The sequence below is a fragment of the Tympanuchus pallidicinctus genome, unplaced genomic scaffold (genome assembly GCF_026119805.1).
Source record: "Tympanuchus pallidicinctus isolate F22 unplaced genomic scaffold, pur_lepc_1.0 scaffold16, whole genome shotgun sequence".
NCBI classification, from domain to species: Eukaryota; Metazoa; Chordata; class Aves; order Galliformes; family Phasianidae; genus Tympanuchus; species Tympanuchus pallidicinctus.
Window position 1 is genome coordinate 11,512,446 of NW_026294679.1, and position 15,947 is coordinate 11,528,392.

Genomic DNA, 15,947 nt, shown 5'->3' on the forward strand with positions numbered 1-15,947 from the left:
GTATTTACAAGCAACTGTGCTGCCTTGCATAATGTTTCCTTTTCTCCTGTATAATAAGCAGGATATATTTGGTTGTGTTCTTCAGTAATACGTTGACTTATTTCCATTGTGTTTTGTGCAGCTCTGTGGCATGATTTGAAACCTGATTGCAGGCAGTGTTTCTGTAATTTGGTCTCACCTGTATTAGCACAGCCCAGTAATAATCTCAGAATCATGGAATCATTAAGGTTGAAAAGACATTTAAGATCATCTAGTCCAGCCCCAGCCCATCCCCACCATACCCACAAATCACATCCCTCAGTGCCACATCTCCCCAGTTCTTGAAAACCCCTGTGGATGGTGATTCTACCACCTCCCTGGGCAGCCTGTGCCAATGCCTCCCCATTCTTTCTGAGAATAAATTTTTCCCAACACACGACGTAAGGCCATTATCTCTCATCCTATTGTTGTTACATGGGAGAAGAGACCAACCCCCATCTCTCTACAACTTCCTGTAGACTCAAAGAACTATTAAGGTTGGACAAGGCCTCTAAGATTTGTATGATTTGCATTTGCATGCACTGGCACAGGTTGAGAGATGAGCTGCTGGAGAGGAGCTCTGAGGAGAGGGACCTGGGTGTCCTAGTGGACGACAGGTTGGCCATGAGCCAGCAGTGTGCCCTCGTGGCCAAAAAGGCCAATGGCATCCTGGGATGCATTAAAAAGAGTGTGGCCAGCAGGTCGAGGGAGGTCATCCTCCCCTTGTACTCTGCCCTGGTAAGGCCTCATCTGGAGTACTGCATCCAGTTCTGGGCTCCCCAGTACAAAAAAGACAGAGAAAGAGTCCAGCGGAGGGCCACGAAGATGGTGAAGGACCTGGAGCATCTCTCCTATGAAGAAAGGCTGAGTGAACTGGATCTGTTCAGCCTTGAGAAAAGAAGGCTGAGAGGGGACCTGATCCAGGTCTATAAATATCTAAGGTGTGGAGGCCATAGTGGTGAGGCCAGACTGTTTTCAGCGGTGTGTGGAGACAGGACAAGGGGAAATGGCCAGAAAATGCAGCATAGGAAGTTCCACACAAGTGTGCGTAAGAACTTCTTTACAGTGAGGTGACGGAGCACTGGAACAGGCTGCCCAGGGAGGTGGTGGAGTCTCCTTCTCTGGAGATGTTCCAGACCCACCTGGACACCTACCTCTGCGACCTGCTGTAGGGAACCTGCTTTGGCAGGGGGTTGGACTCGATGATCTCTGGAGGTCCCTGCCAACCCCTACAATTCTGTGATTCTGTGCGATTCTAAGATCATCAAGTCCAATAGAAAATGGATATAAAGTTTGAGGGGGTTGTTTGCCACTTCGGTGCATGCAGTGCCTATAGATAACAGAAAGGTTTCCATTGACTTCAGCTGTCTTATGTTGGACCTGTAGCTGTGATGTTAGTGGAGAGGAGGGGATGTTTGCAGCTTGATTTCCAAACTTTCTCAGTTGCTCATGTGTGGCTTTGATCATATTGGCATTTGTACTGAAGCAAGTACTGCTAGTGCAGCTGAGAGCAAACGTTTTTTGTTTGTGAAATGAGAAAAGGAGCAGCTTTAAAATGAAAAGTCTGCAAAAATAGCTGCTCTTTTTTTCTTTCTAGACAGGCTTGCTTTGGAGAAATTTTTGGGGTGAGTAGAAAAAATGAAGTTGCGTGTTCATTGTTAAATATGTGCTGCAAACTCAGAAGGTGTTGCAGCAGGGTATGTCTACACTCTGGAACCTACAGACTATCATGATTTTCATTTAAGTCTGGTAAAGAAGGTTTGCAGAGGTTGTTTAATTCCACAGTTTCTGTCTGATGCAGGGAGACACACACATGTTCTAACAGAATCATATCCCAGAGCCAGGAGTAGGATCTCCACGGTTACAGGAGAGGATCCCACTTGGATCTCAAGAATCTGCATTTCACACTGTTTAACGCTCCTGCCTGCATTCTGTATTGATTCAGGGCCTGTGGCATTAGATCTCAGTAAAAGAGTCGGGACTGGACCTGCCAGGCAGGGCACTAGCCATTATGGCTCGCTTTCTCTTTTCCTTCCTACATTTTGTTGAGGGTCTTTTGCTGAGCTCCCAGTTCAATGGCAGTGAAGCAGTTTTTCTAGTTACCCATTTGCACACCCTAGGAAAAACAAAAAAGCCTAAATTTTCTCAGCCCAGGCTTTGCAACTTATTCCAGCCTAGTAATAAGTGTGATTTATTTCCCTGGAAAATGTAGAGCAATAACCTGATTAAATCTCACTTCACTAATGTCTGCAAGACATTAATCTAGCCGGGTTTAAACAAATCCTACCTCGTCTTCTGTAAGCAAACAGATCTTAGGGAAGGTGTCTAAGGTTTCTGCTGGGAGCGCTTCACAAAAGATGTATTGTTGAAACTGAAGATTAATCTCTACAAAAAGATGATGTAAAAGCCAATGGAAACATCTTAGTGTTTTTCTTCTGTGGACTGAGGAGGGATGGAGGAGGTGTGGGGCTCACTGGACCTCTGCGTAGGGTCCGGGAGAAGGGAGATTGTCAGAGTCTGCACGAAGGAGTGTGGTCTGACAGAGAAATCCCTGATTCATTCCCTTGCTTTGTACTCTGCCAGGCCCCTTCAGAAGGAGCAAGCCAGCACTGCCTGAGCCCTGTGAAATCAACCCTCCCTGGACCTCACTCACAGCCCCATTATCTCACTGAGGGTGGTAGGGGGTAGCCTGAGGGCAGCATCTAGGCTACCAGAATTATTTTCTCTTTATTCAGCTGCTTCTTTTAGCACTCAGTGTGGCGATTGTTCATGCAGTGACGATGTAGCATGCACATGGCACCCAACTGGCTGTGCTAAAGGAGAGCAAATGTCACCAAGTAAGAGATTCAGCCACCGAGGGATGGCAGAATGGAGTTGCTCATGCTGCTTTTGTGTCTTGTTTCTGTGTGCAGCAAGATGGGCTTTAGTTTCGGGATCGCCTGTTCTGTCTTTCTGCAGAAGCTCATCTTCATCAGACAAAGACTGACCTGGAGTTCAATTAGCTGACCTCCAGGAGGGAATCCCTCACTGCCCCTGCATGCTATCCTCTCTGGGCTGCAGCCATTTGGCTTGCAGGCTGCTCCCTGCAGGGTCGTTTCCTACTACTGCTGTGTTCTGTACTCTGGTTTCCCATGGTGCTGAGCAGCATGCGATCCAGCTATAATAAAAGACGGGGTTTTCCAACACAGTTATAATCTGGCCAGTTTGTTGGGTTGGATTTGCTGCTTAGGTTTTCTCTTTCCTGTTTTGGTGATGGTCCAAGCTTTCGAGTTCTGTGACAATAGGCAGAAGGTATTCCATTCAGCACCACTAAAAATCTTCCTTGTCCAGCAGCTTGCAGGCAGAGTTGGAGAGGTGTCTCCAGAGAGCATAGCTGGGCTGTGCCTACAGTGGTGCTGCAGCTGGGCCAGGTAGCTCACAACAGCAGGTTCCTTTTGTGCAGCATGGGATAGACCTTCAGAGGACACTAAATCCTCTGTGGCACAGTTTGGGAGCAATCTTGGACCACTCCCCACGGTGAAAACATGTCCTCTGTAAGAGAGCTATGGGAAAAGTTGCTGTAAAGAAAGAAGAAAGGACTGTTTTTATTTTTCCAGCATTCTACATTAAAACACCATGTCATTGAAAGCCATTCATTTCCTGGATGCTTCTGTTAATAATTATAATTACTAATAACTAAGCCAGAGGTAGATTAATTTCAGACTTCTACTGGGGATTTGGGTTTGAGGCTAAGGTCAGGCCAGGGCTCACAGTCAACAAACAGAATCTCAGAAACCATTTTTTTAATCATTCTTTTTTTACAAAAAATAACAGAAATACCCAAAGAGGAATATTAATCAATTCGACATTGCGTACGGTCTATTGCTTTTAGGGCATTTTTGCTGTTTGATTCAAAATATCACAGCCAGACTGATCACATGAGTGTTCATTTTCCTTTCTGGTCTCACTCCAATATCAAAAGCTGACCAAAATCCATTGGTGCATTTCTGCAGTCCTCCTCCTGCAGAAATTCGGGCAGGCTCAAACAAGATTTCTGTTTAAACCACCAATAATAACATTAACAACTGAGTTTAAAGCAGCATTTATTGTCTGAGAATATTTTATTCTGAAAGTCATGAAGTGATTTTAAAACAATATACAAATCCTGACAAAGTGGGGCACTTAACTGAGTACAGAGATAATACTCTGTGGGTTGATGCAGAAAATGCATTTACTAATGGCAGTTTCTTTACTGAAGTACAGAAATTCATTGCATAGCTGTGGCCTTTCTGCATCATATGTCCATCGCATAAATCCTAGCGTCCCATTCCAGGTCACAGATGCTAGGCAGTGAATGCGAGTTGGATTCTCCCTTTCTTCTTCACCTATTGCAAACTTCTTGTAAGGAATCTGAAAAGAAGCTGCCATGGTAATACATTAATTATATTTTAGTGTGTGAGTTTGGAAGTGCTAAAGTACAGTTCCCTGATAGACTTGTTTTCTATCCATTAACTTAACTGTGTTACATATGACTATTCCACGTTCCCAAATGGTCTGTCCTGCAGTATCTAATGAAAGAGGAGGCAAGTTTTTCATCTGTAGAACATCTATCTTTATTCTCAGTTGTTTGATATTAAGCTAATCATTTTTCTTGTATTCCATCCCTTTAGAATAGTGTTTCATGACACATTTGGGAGTGGAGTTTCTGAACAGATGTGCCGCGAGGAAGGCCGCTGTTCTTTGTTCGGGATTGATCTTTATTACAGGGCTTACAGAAGAGAGAATTTTCCCATCATTTAGGAATGCAGTCAGCACCATCTCATGACAATCAGTATTTCAGTCCCTACTTGGTGGTAGTATTGGGATCTCTCGATGAATGCATTTTTTCAGGAAAATTCATTCCACTTGAGAGATGCGGAATGGAAGTTAATTTCCCTAAGAAATGCAAAATCAGCAAATGATAGAAGTCTTAATTTCATGTGATTCACCATCTGGAAGTAAGTCATAATACACAGAACATGAAAAAAGAAAGAAGTGCATCTGATATTTGTCTGAAAAAGTTGACATGAAGATAAGACAGTTAAGATCCATTGTTCTGATGGGAAGAAGAGTTTCATATTTCAAAAAATTGCTCTATCACCTTTGCTGAGATTTGGGTAGGTAAGGATTTAACAACCTGTGAAGGCTGTTTGCCAAACACCTTGTTTGGCTGCCCTTCCCCAGCCATCCAGTGACATGGATTGCTGTGGGAATGAGCTGCCACGGGTCTCTGAGCATCTGGGCTCAGCAGAGCACCAAATGTGCCTTTTTTAGAAGTGCGTTTGCTCCAAAATGTTTATCCTCTACACCTAAATTTGTTGTGAAAATGACTCTGTGAAAGTGCTTCACAGCATGCTGCCTGTAGTGTGGGGTGGCAGAAATCTGTGGCTGTGGTGAGTCTGCTGCCCCAGCAGCACTGCTGGGTCCTGGCAGTGCGAGGTCACCGTCAGATGGTCTCCAGATACCCCTGTTGGCTGCTGGCCTCCATCACTGCCTGCTGCCAGGATCCTTGGGAAGGTCTTACTCAGAGATGGTTATCTTAAACAAAACCCACACATGGATGGAGCGCTCTCTAGGTATGGAACAAAAAGAAATAACACATGTACAACTCATCCTCTTCTTTCATTTCACATGGGAATTTCCCCTTTTGTTCGCAACGTATAAATGATTTGGGCTGCATATCAAATGGAGGGTATTGAAACTCTCTGCTGGCTGCAGTCTCAGTGGTACCAGGAGGTAGTGCAGCCTGCCTGAGAGAAGATTTGAATCTTTCCGCTGTTTGGGCAAAAAAATAAAAGGGAAATTGCATGTAGATAAATATCACACAATAAATGCTGGGGAAAAACAGACTGCATATTAAATGAAATAGATTCAGCAACCACAAAAAAACAAAAACAAAAAAAACCAACAACAACACCAAAACCCAACAACAAAAAGATGTGGAGGAATGGCAGTTGGAACAGCAAGAGCTTGTATTCCTTGCCTTCAGTGTCACATTTGGAACTTGTGCTTGCTTTGTAGATCTGTCTGTGAAAGGACACAGCACGAAGGTATCCCAGTGAATGCCACTTGGCACTGGCCACCCGGCACACAGAAATAGCTCTTGCCTGGATTGGCTATGACCACACTGCAGGGTTTAAAAGTGGTGTGCTGTCACAGGCACAGGATGGATTTAAAATAACCAGACTTATTCTGAATGCATCCGAATGTAACCGAAATCAGAGCGCTGCCAACAGGCTCCTGCTTTGCTGCTGCTGGGAACTGGCTTGTCTAGACTGAGCGTAGCAGTAGTGTCAGAGTTAGTGAAGGTTTACAAATCTGAGACAAGTCTTTTTCTATAGAAAAGATTTGGGACTGAAGAGGTACTTTGAAAAGCTGACGTTGCCTTTAGAAAACCCAAATGCTAGGGCTGTTGGCTCGAGGGCCTTTTTCCTGTTCAGTAATTTTTCCTCGTATCCTAAAGGAACAGTCACTGCTGATAACTTTGCCGATGCCTATTTTGTAGATTAGAAAGTAATGGTTCAGTTAATGTTTAAATTAACACATGAAATTCCTTCCTCCCAGAGAAATGAAGGTTAATGGTTAATGGAGGGGATTCGGAAGTCTGCTCTTTTTTGCCTCGTTTACTTATTTTGTGATATTGGAAATCCTCTTCCATCTCCTGGCTGTAGAGGAGCTGAGACACCTGTTATATTTGAGCCCTGAGCCAGTGAAATAGAATCTTCTAAAGCCTGTATGTAGGGTGATGCTGGCTTTGACACCCCAGAACGGGGTCGTCCCTTGGCCTGAATTATCAATGTGGATAAGCACACTGAAATTATTTAGGTCTGTGTAAGGAGCAGAGCAACGTCTTGCATTGCTGTGCCTGCTGAATGAACCTGAGACTGAGGAGATGAAGAGGGATGGCAACTTCCTCATCTTATCTCCATTCCTTGCTCCCAGCGAGCCCCTGCCAGCAGGTTAATTGCAGCACTGGCTGCCTGTCACCGCTGACTCATCACAGGAGGGATGGGCTGGGCATTGCTTTGCACTAACATGACAAAGTGGGGAGAGCCCATCTTATCCCCCGTGTGTCACATCTCTGAAAAACAAGAATAGGCAGCTCATGCTATAAACGTAATTATATAACGGAGAAGAATCCAGCTTGTCATTGCCATGTCTATATTTAATATTGCTCGGCTATTGTTTAATGAAGATCTTTTTCCACTCCAAGGAGGAGAGCACTGAGGACAGACGTGCTCAATGGGGCGTTTGCTGCCAGGGTGATAAATTATCCCCTGTTGGCGCCTGGGGTCAGATGGGACTTCTTGCTGGCCCGTGCTTCCTATTGTTGATTGCTGTGTAATTCTGATGCTGCTTATCTGGAGGCTCCCTTTATTTTCCATGCTGCTGCAGATGAGTGGCCTCCCTGGTTATAAAAAGAGTGTTTTTCTCTTGTACCCAAGCCTAGTGTAACTGCATATGCAATTCTGAACTGACTGGGGGCAATGTAAGATGTCCCATTAAATTTGATAAGGTTTTATCATGCTGTGCATGCTATCCTATATGTAACAAGGCATTGTTATGTATAGGATATATATAACTTACATTGCTTAAGTGTGTTTTAGTGCTGTGTAATACAGGCCAGATGGATATGACATTTCCAATTTATTTAAGGTGGAGCATTTCAAGCAGAAGTGACGTTCCTTGGTAAACAGGACTTTAAGCTCTGGCATCTCCAGCACAGCCCTTTACATCCAGTGCATGCCATTGGGCAGGAGGACAGGGCTTGGTGTCTCATGTCCACAAAGTCCTGCATTCAGCTCTCAATGCTGTTGCTAGTTAAAACCTTGTTTGTATTAAGCCCAGAAAGAAAAGATGTTTGTGGCAGTAGGAAGCCATGCCCTGGAGGGCTGCACACATCTGAGATGCTCTGTTTTGCACCATCCTCTCAACTGAGATAATGGGGATCCCTCTTTAGGACTGAGGTTGTATAAAAACACCAGATCTCGAATGGCTCTGGCCATATAAGACACAATGATCTATTGGTAGATTCATTTCCACCCTTTCCATCTTCATGACTGGTGTGCAGCTGACTGTCTTTCAAGCTGGCTGTGCCCAGAAACACAAGCGGAGGATCAAATAACAACATGTTTTGACTCCAAACTCTGGAGTGACTTATCATGTTATCAAAGCTTTTGATTTAATTGAAATTTCACAGATAACCCCAGACCTGCTTTTAAGTGCAGACTCAAGAGCCAGTGGGAATTCACTTAAAGCCCACCCCTGCCCCCTTTTAGTGCTTGCATTTTTGTTTAGGAGGTTTATAGAAGGGATTTGCTACTGCTTATCTCCAGCTGAAGCAGTGTCTGGGTTCAAAGATACTCTTTGTGTTTGGGCCACCTTCTTTCTCCAGTTATCCCAGATTTTGATTGGAACGAACCTGTCGACAGTAATGGACTTTATGTGATGTAAGGTTGCAGAATTTGTTGTGTTAAAAGTAGAATTATTCCCTTCTTTCCGTTCACGGCTCTTAAAACAATTGGCCTAAGCTAGGAAAGCTGTTCGTTTAAACAGATCTCAGATGTATTCTGAATAGAGGATTGACTGTGGCTTTGCAATGCTTTAGTCTAATCTAATAAATGCTGGTTATTTGCTAGATTCTTGCAAGCTGTATTTGCTTCCCAGCTCCAAGAAGTTTTAATAGCCACTCCAGTAATGCTGACTGCAGTGCACTGTGGTGAACCTCAGAACATTGTATATGTCTGATTACATTTGCTTTCAATTACAGTCTTGTGGTCTTGAAAAATCAGAGCAGTTCAGGCTCATTTGGGAACCATCACAAAAAATCACTAGTAACCTGAGATACCCAGTGCTTGAAAATACAGAAGAAAAAAATGTTGGGGGACAAAATGCTTTATGAAAGAAACCCATTGCAACAACTGTGGAAGTAGGATGGCAGGGCTGAAGGGGCACCATATCTAACAGATAAAGCTTTTCCTTTCCCATCCAAGCATGCAGAGAATGAAGTGAGAGTGACTTATACCAGAAACAGAGTTTGTCAGAGACTTGAACCAGTCACGGTTCAGCAGTGAATCAGCAGTGTTGCCATAGCTTTTGCTTTTTTCCTAGTGAATAGATCCTCACGTTGTCCTCTCTTGGCTAGACCTAGTTGAAGCTGTAGAGTGTTTCCTCCAACTCTGGGTAGAAGTAGAGTCTTCATTAAAAAGTTTTACCAAAAATGAGTATTTGGCTTTCATTTGACACATGGTCCCAAAATTTGGGTAACTTTCATCATCTCTGCTGAGCAGCAGAATGGCTGTTGAGTGGACAGACTCCTTGGGTCATTATGAATGTTTGCTAAATAAAAGGGCAGGGAGGGTTTCACAGTGAGACAGCCCAGCCACAGCCCTGGCACCAGGAGTGGCACAATGAGATTCTCACCCCATGTGTGGAGAATGACTTCAGATATAACAAATGGAGGAGCTTTTAATCTGCAGTCAGGACCAGTGCATGTTACCAGCAATCTGCATTGCTTTCTGTAAGACAGGACTTTTCAGCAGTGTATCTCCCAAATTTGGGTAAATGTGGGTAATGGAACTGAGCACTTTCCTTTCTGCAATTCCAATAATAAGTTTCTTCAGGCTGTGTATAACCTCTGCAGTCCCTGTATCAGTAACCTGGGTGCTCAGGCATTCTGATGAGCCTGGATCAATTCCTTCACCTTCGTGCCTATCTTATAACGAAGCTTAAAGCAGTGGGGCAGATAGAGAAAGCTGCAAGATTCATTCACATCCCTGCAAACAGCTTTAAACTTTTCCAGCAAGAGGTCAGGAGAAAAGTATCCTATTGTTAGCTGGGTTGCCTCAGTGCACAAAGCCAGGCTCTGTTGGACAGGCACTAACAATGTTAGTAATGCTGGTGATACAGCAGTGTCATCCCCTGGGGGAGGAGGAACCGTGGCTGAGCTGCTCCCCAGCTAACGGGTTCCTCTGCTGACAAATGAGCTTCTGTTCATCTTCATTGTTATCGGGTTTGTGCTCATCTGTATCTGCTGTCTATGTGCTGGGGAGGCTCTGGAGGTGAGCCGGGGCTTTGGGCAGAGCAGCAGATGGGGAGAAAGCCTCAAATGCCTTTGGTAAAGTGGTATGTTGGAGTGAGCAGCTGGAAGGAGTAGGAGTTCCGCAGAGGAGAGGAGATAAAAGGAGGCTTTCAGGCAGGAGAGAGGATTCCTGCCTTTTCCAGATGTAGCATTTGCATGTGGAACAGGAGAGCTGCCAAAAGGCCGGGCTGATGAAGGATGCTTTGTGATGCTTTCCAGCATATGAAAAATGCAATGCTTTGAAATGTAGGTGGGTTGGACTATTAGGTGAGGGATGAAACAAGCACCGTAAGATGAGACCCTTTCCCCTTCTTCTTTTGGAAAGCTGCTCTCCAGTACACTATTATTACCTTGTTTTCTTCCCTTTTTTAATCATCTTTCTCCTAAGGCATTCTTTGTACACCTGCCTCAGTCACTCAGTATCCTCATAAATTAGAAATTTTTGGCCATGTACACTTGTGACAAGTGTTTTTTATTTAATTTTTTTGTTCTTCACAGGCATATAAAATACTGAGCCATGTTTTACTGCCCAATAAACCCTGATCCCTGGCAGAGTAACTAATGTTTGTGAGAGAAGATTGCATTAATATCAGTGAGCAGAGAATTTCTGGCTTCAAGAAACAAATGTTGCTTTCTGACATGGTCTTCTCTGCCTTAATATGCACTCAGAAAGACCTTATTTGCATTTCAGATATGTTCAGTTCAGATGCACTCACATGCTGGGGAACTGTACAAGTGGATGTGACTATCAGTTTAAGAGGGCATTTGCCCGAAACAGAGCATTTAACGTCCAGGGGCTGTGAGGGTCCCTTGCACATTACTTGGAGAAGTTATCTGCTGCTTCTTCTAACGCTTCAGTTTTGAAACACCAAAGCAAGTTCCAGATTTTGGAAGAAGTAGGACATGACCCTACAGAGGCACATGTCAGAAACATTTCAGCTCCAGAGTAATGCAGCAAGATAAGGTTAAGTTTGCTGGCAGCCTCACCCTGAGAGCAGCCCTGCTCCTCAGACGTTTATGCATGTGAGTTCTTTTTGCACAATGAATAAGTGTATTGAATTCAAAGGGAGTACACGTGCTCCTGAAGCTATTCGTGTGTTTGTGTATTCATTTGCCTGTTTGTTTGATGGGAATGAAAAATTCTGAAGAGGGCTGGGATACAAAGGAGGTTCATTCATTAGTAATCTCCTCTGTAAGTTATGTTAACTCTTCTCTCCTTTCTTGCCCAGCGGTTGACATGTGTGTGAGTACCTGCACATGGGCTCCAGGGCCAACACAACAAGTTTAATTTGAATTAAGTCACTCATTTTCATGTGATGAAGGTAGCTGACACCTGTTCTTGGAGGTTCCTAAACACAGAAAAACCAGCAAAGAGGTTCAACTGGCCTGAACAGACCACAGAGGGCTTATATAGCAAACTCTTTCTGCCCTAAATACTCTTTTATGAGAATTTGCTTTTAATAGTATTTCCTAAAGAAAACCAAAACGGTCTGTAAAGCAGTTTAGGTGTGTATCTCTATCTGTATCTTTGAGAGGACCTTTTAACCACATAGCAGTAAAATTTAGGGAGCACCCACACAGTCTCTTTGATCCTTTTCCATAAGAATTGTGCAGGGTTCCTTTCCTTGGCTGTATTTGCTGCAAGATGCTATCAGTACCATTTTGGCTGTGGCTCATTCACTTTGGCTAGTGCTTTCTCATGTTGAAAGGGAACTCAGTGACCAAGCAGCCACACTTTTGGGGCATCAGAAGGAAAGATGAAGCAGCCTCTTCTGGGTTCAAGAGTCTGGAGGGTTTTTCAGGCAGTGGGAAACCTCAATAGTCTTTTCTTTGCACATGCTTATCTTCTTTTTTACCATCTCAGCCTCCAGAATTCACATACTAGTATGGGGGAAAGTCCCTGGTCTGCCCACTGGTTGCTGTGGGGCTTGATATGTTTCTCTCTAGTATAAAGAACTAGGTTGTCCTAGGCTGTGTAGTTTGTGTTGTAAGCAATTGACTTTTTCTCTCCTATTTTACATACATAGATAAGTCTCTTATTTTGATGCCCTTTTTTGTTGTACTTTGTTCTTACCTGTTGCTTTGTTTCTGCTTTCTTATGATCCCTGACTACATCAGCTTCTCTGCCTCACACTGACATCTTTTCTTGTGCTGTGCCTAACTGTCCCTGGAGTTTTTTCATTCTCCATACATCCCACGGATGCTGTTTTCTTCTCTCCTGATGCATTCTGCCCTGCTTCTGCCAGCATTCTACTCTTATTTTTGTTCCTTCCACCAGCAGTCTGTATGTTGGGTTTATTTGCTGTCCTATATCTTTCTTCCATCACTTTCTCTCCTTTCATCCCCAATCCCATATAAGAGATAACAGGGGGCTGAAAGGAGGTCCTGGACACAGACAGAGTCCCAAGGCTGAGGCTGACTTGCAGAAGTTGCCCAAGTGCCCAAGGGTGTGCTGCTAGTATAGGCTACAGCCATGCCAAGTCTTCTTGGGACGGTAACAGAGACTGGGGCAAACCCAGTGCCATGCAGACACTGCACTCAGGACACGGTCTGCCTCATCTCCATTAGTGGCTCCAATAATTGGCCCATAGCAATAGGGGCAACTCGCTATTTCATCCCACTGCAGGCAGCTCCAGGAGAAGTGATGGGAACCTGATTTGGGGGAAATAAAGTCATCAAAGTCCTGTGCTGGTTTGTAACTTGTAATTTCTGTAGAAGTTGTCTCTGCGGTCTGTCAAGCAGAAATTCGTCATATCTAGCCTGAAGTTGCTGGGTAATTAATCATCCCTGGCGGGTAATGCGGGCTGGATTTTCAGTCTGCAGGCACGGATTGCTGTGAGTGAACCCACAGCACTGCTGAACCTTTTCTCTCTCCCCTACTTCTTCATTTTCCCATGACCTTAGGAAAAAAAAAAAAAAATTCTGCACTTCACAGGTCTTTTTTTTTTTTTTTAAATCACACTTTATGGAACACAGTTTTAATACTGTACGGTACGTGTTTAATGATGTCCATATGGGTTTGTGGGTACAGGAATTAAATACATAACGGTTCATGATGACATAACACGGAAATGCAACTCCCGCAGTGCTGGTGTGTAGGCTGTAAAGGGTTATTAATAAAAATGAAGGTTTTAAATAGAAAACAAGCTTAGCAGCACCGTTTTGGCCTTGGGCCCATCTCTGAGTGATGGAAAAAAAAGAGGCTGGAATATGTGGTCTTTCCTCAATACATGAAAATAAATACATTTTACCACAATCCCCTGTTAAGAGTTTCAGAGAGAAAGCTCCAGGGCCCTGATGCGTGGCATCTCTCTTCAGTCAGAGCATGAGCTCAGGGAGGTCTGCAGGGGATGTTTCAGCGGGGCGCAGAACACATCAAACAAACACTAAGGGGGAGATTGATGCCTTAGATTATTAAAACGGGGTAAGGCCACAATGTTTTGATTGGCAAAGGCTTTCAACAGTTGGACATCAGTGTTTCAGAAGAGTAAACTGCTCTGTTTGTGGGTGAGCCAGGAAAATAACAACTCATGCAGTTTGGGGGAATGACCTCAAGGAAATCCCATCCCATCTTGTAACCATAGTTGCCCCATCAGTAAGGCAAGGAAATTACATAATACGCCTATTAATATTATAGACGAACAAAAGCAAGCTTGCTCTTCTGTGTTCAGCCTTGTCCTGTCTGTCCTTTCATTTCAAGTCTTTAGAATAAATGAGACAGCAGTGGGTGATTTGCTGAGCACCCCTCTGAGGGTGTGTGAGACACCTCTCACTGTGCCTGCCTGGTCTGTGCGCTCCCAGCAGCTTCCCTCAGCTCCTCCTGCTGTCAGCTCACGTCCTTTGGCTCCAGCATTCACCATTGCATCTCAGCATTGTCCCTGTGCTCCCGGTGGAGCTCACCCTTACACCCCATAGCTTGTAACCAAGACCCTCATCTAAAAATTGTTAGAGGAACTGCTCCCCTGCTCATGCTCTGGATGATTGCTGTGCTCTGTCGTGCAGTTTGCTTCTGCCCCATGTTCCCATATTTTGGCTCATTTCAGGCATACTTAAAGATTTTGGAAAATGATATTAATGTCTATTTTTCTAAATCATTTTGTGCTGAAAGATGGCGTCTTTTTGTCTTGTGAAACCAGAGAGAGCTGGACTTTCCGAAAATAGGTGTTGTGTCCCTTTAAATAGTACTAAACACATGGGAATGGGGTTATTTTTGTCCCTGTCTGCCTATAATCCAACTTATTTTAGTCAAACCAAAATCTTCCCAGGGATCGTTCCAAAGAATGATGCTGAAGTGTTGTGTGAATTGTGCGGTGGTGATATTGGCATTGCGATGGCATTGCCCTTCTGTGGAGCTTCTCACCATCGACCTCAAGGTATGGCCTAAGCATACAGCAGCTCTGTCTAGCTGACTGTGAAGCGCTGGCATTATTTAGAACTGGGGAAACAGAAGTATGAAAGTGCTTTGTGAAGGTCACCAGCACTGGAACAGCAGGCAGGAGGCCATGCTTTTTGCTTCACTTTGACTCTCAGCATACTTGCTCGTCCCGTCAGCACTCCTGCTGGTTGACATGGTGATCTGCAGCTCCCTAGGTCTGTAGGAACAGATCAGTTTCCATATCAGCTTTTTGAATGTTCTGTATTTGAAGACAATAGGGGAAAGGGACGTTGAGAAATTAGGTTACAAGGGGACCAGGATTCAGGATGCCATGGAATGTCTCCAAAAGAAAGCTCTCATTCCTTGCATGTGAAGGGAGATCTTCAGCTCAAGACACCTTGTCATCTTCTTACACCAAACTAGTGCAAATTATCTCATTACAGGTCACTCTCCTGCAATGAACAGCAAATAGCCATTGGAGGAGAAACAAAGACCATTCCATACTGCTCCATACACTAGGACATTATCTGGAGAGGGCTGTGCTCCTTTGTCCCAAGTTCCTGCTTTCTGAACAGATTATTCCACCTGCAAACCCCTGTGCAGAAGCAGCCCAATGTGTCTCATGATGCTCCCTGTGTTGGCTGCCTCCTCTGCCATTGCTCCCTCTGTCCTTTGCAGCTGTGTTTGCTGATGATTGTGCTGGAGATGCCCTTCAGATTCAGGTTTCCATCTGTGGGGCTGTGGCAGGGGGAGGCTTGGCTGGTACATTTGAGTACTTGGGCAGCAAGTCACCATCCCAGGCAGGTGGAAGAGGGATGCTTCAGAAATGTGCTGGTGTTTTGCCTCTGCCTGTCCGTGTTTCGCAGCCATAACTCTTGTGATGCCTGTTGGCTGCTGAGCTCACACAAGTACATCTGCCTCGGATAGATCCTTTGCTGCCTGACTTCCCCCTCGTGCCAGTGGGTGAGGGAATGTGCCTGTGCATGTAGCCTTTGTCCTCAGCTGCAGGGCACTGCCCACCTCCCTGTGCGGCTGATGAGCACAAACAGCCTTCTTGTCTGTGACAACCAGCAAAGGGAGCAGAGCTTCTGAGCCAGTTCCTTAATAGCAAGGGCATCTTTACATCCTCAGCCTCATGTAAGTAAATCTGTCGTCACACTTTGGTCTTCCTTTTGTGTAACTTAATGTAGCAGCTCGTCTTAAACTTGTAAATACATTTTCTGGGAAGTTGTGTGTGGGAGGTGGGCAACTCCTTCCATCTATTGCCAGCTAATGTTTAATGCTCTCCTTTATCATAACAAATGAAGCAGATTTCTGAAAAGCTGTATCTTGTGCTGTTCTTTTATCTCTTTCCTTTTGCTATAATGCTGAGGTTGTGCCATGGCTGCTTTTATTGCACAAGAAACGGAGCCAGAACTCCAGGCTTCTGTCCTGAGCACAGGATACTCGCATCTG

The 15,947-nt window shown here is 44.5% G+C and overlaps 2 protein-coding genes across 6 annotated transcripts in view; both read left to right on the forward strand.

The window, feature by feature from the left end:
* Positions 1–15,947, forward strand: part of SH3PXD2A (SH3 and PX domains 2A) — a 236,364-nt gene that overhangs the window by 104,124 nt on the left and 116,293 nt on the right. The window lies entirely within an intron of this gene.
* ATP5MK (ATP synthase membrane subunit k) overlaps positions 1–15,947 on the forward strand; it is a 426,737-nt gene that overhangs the window by 98,368 nt on the left and 312,422 nt on the right. The gene's annotated exons all lie outside the window — the stretch shown is intronic.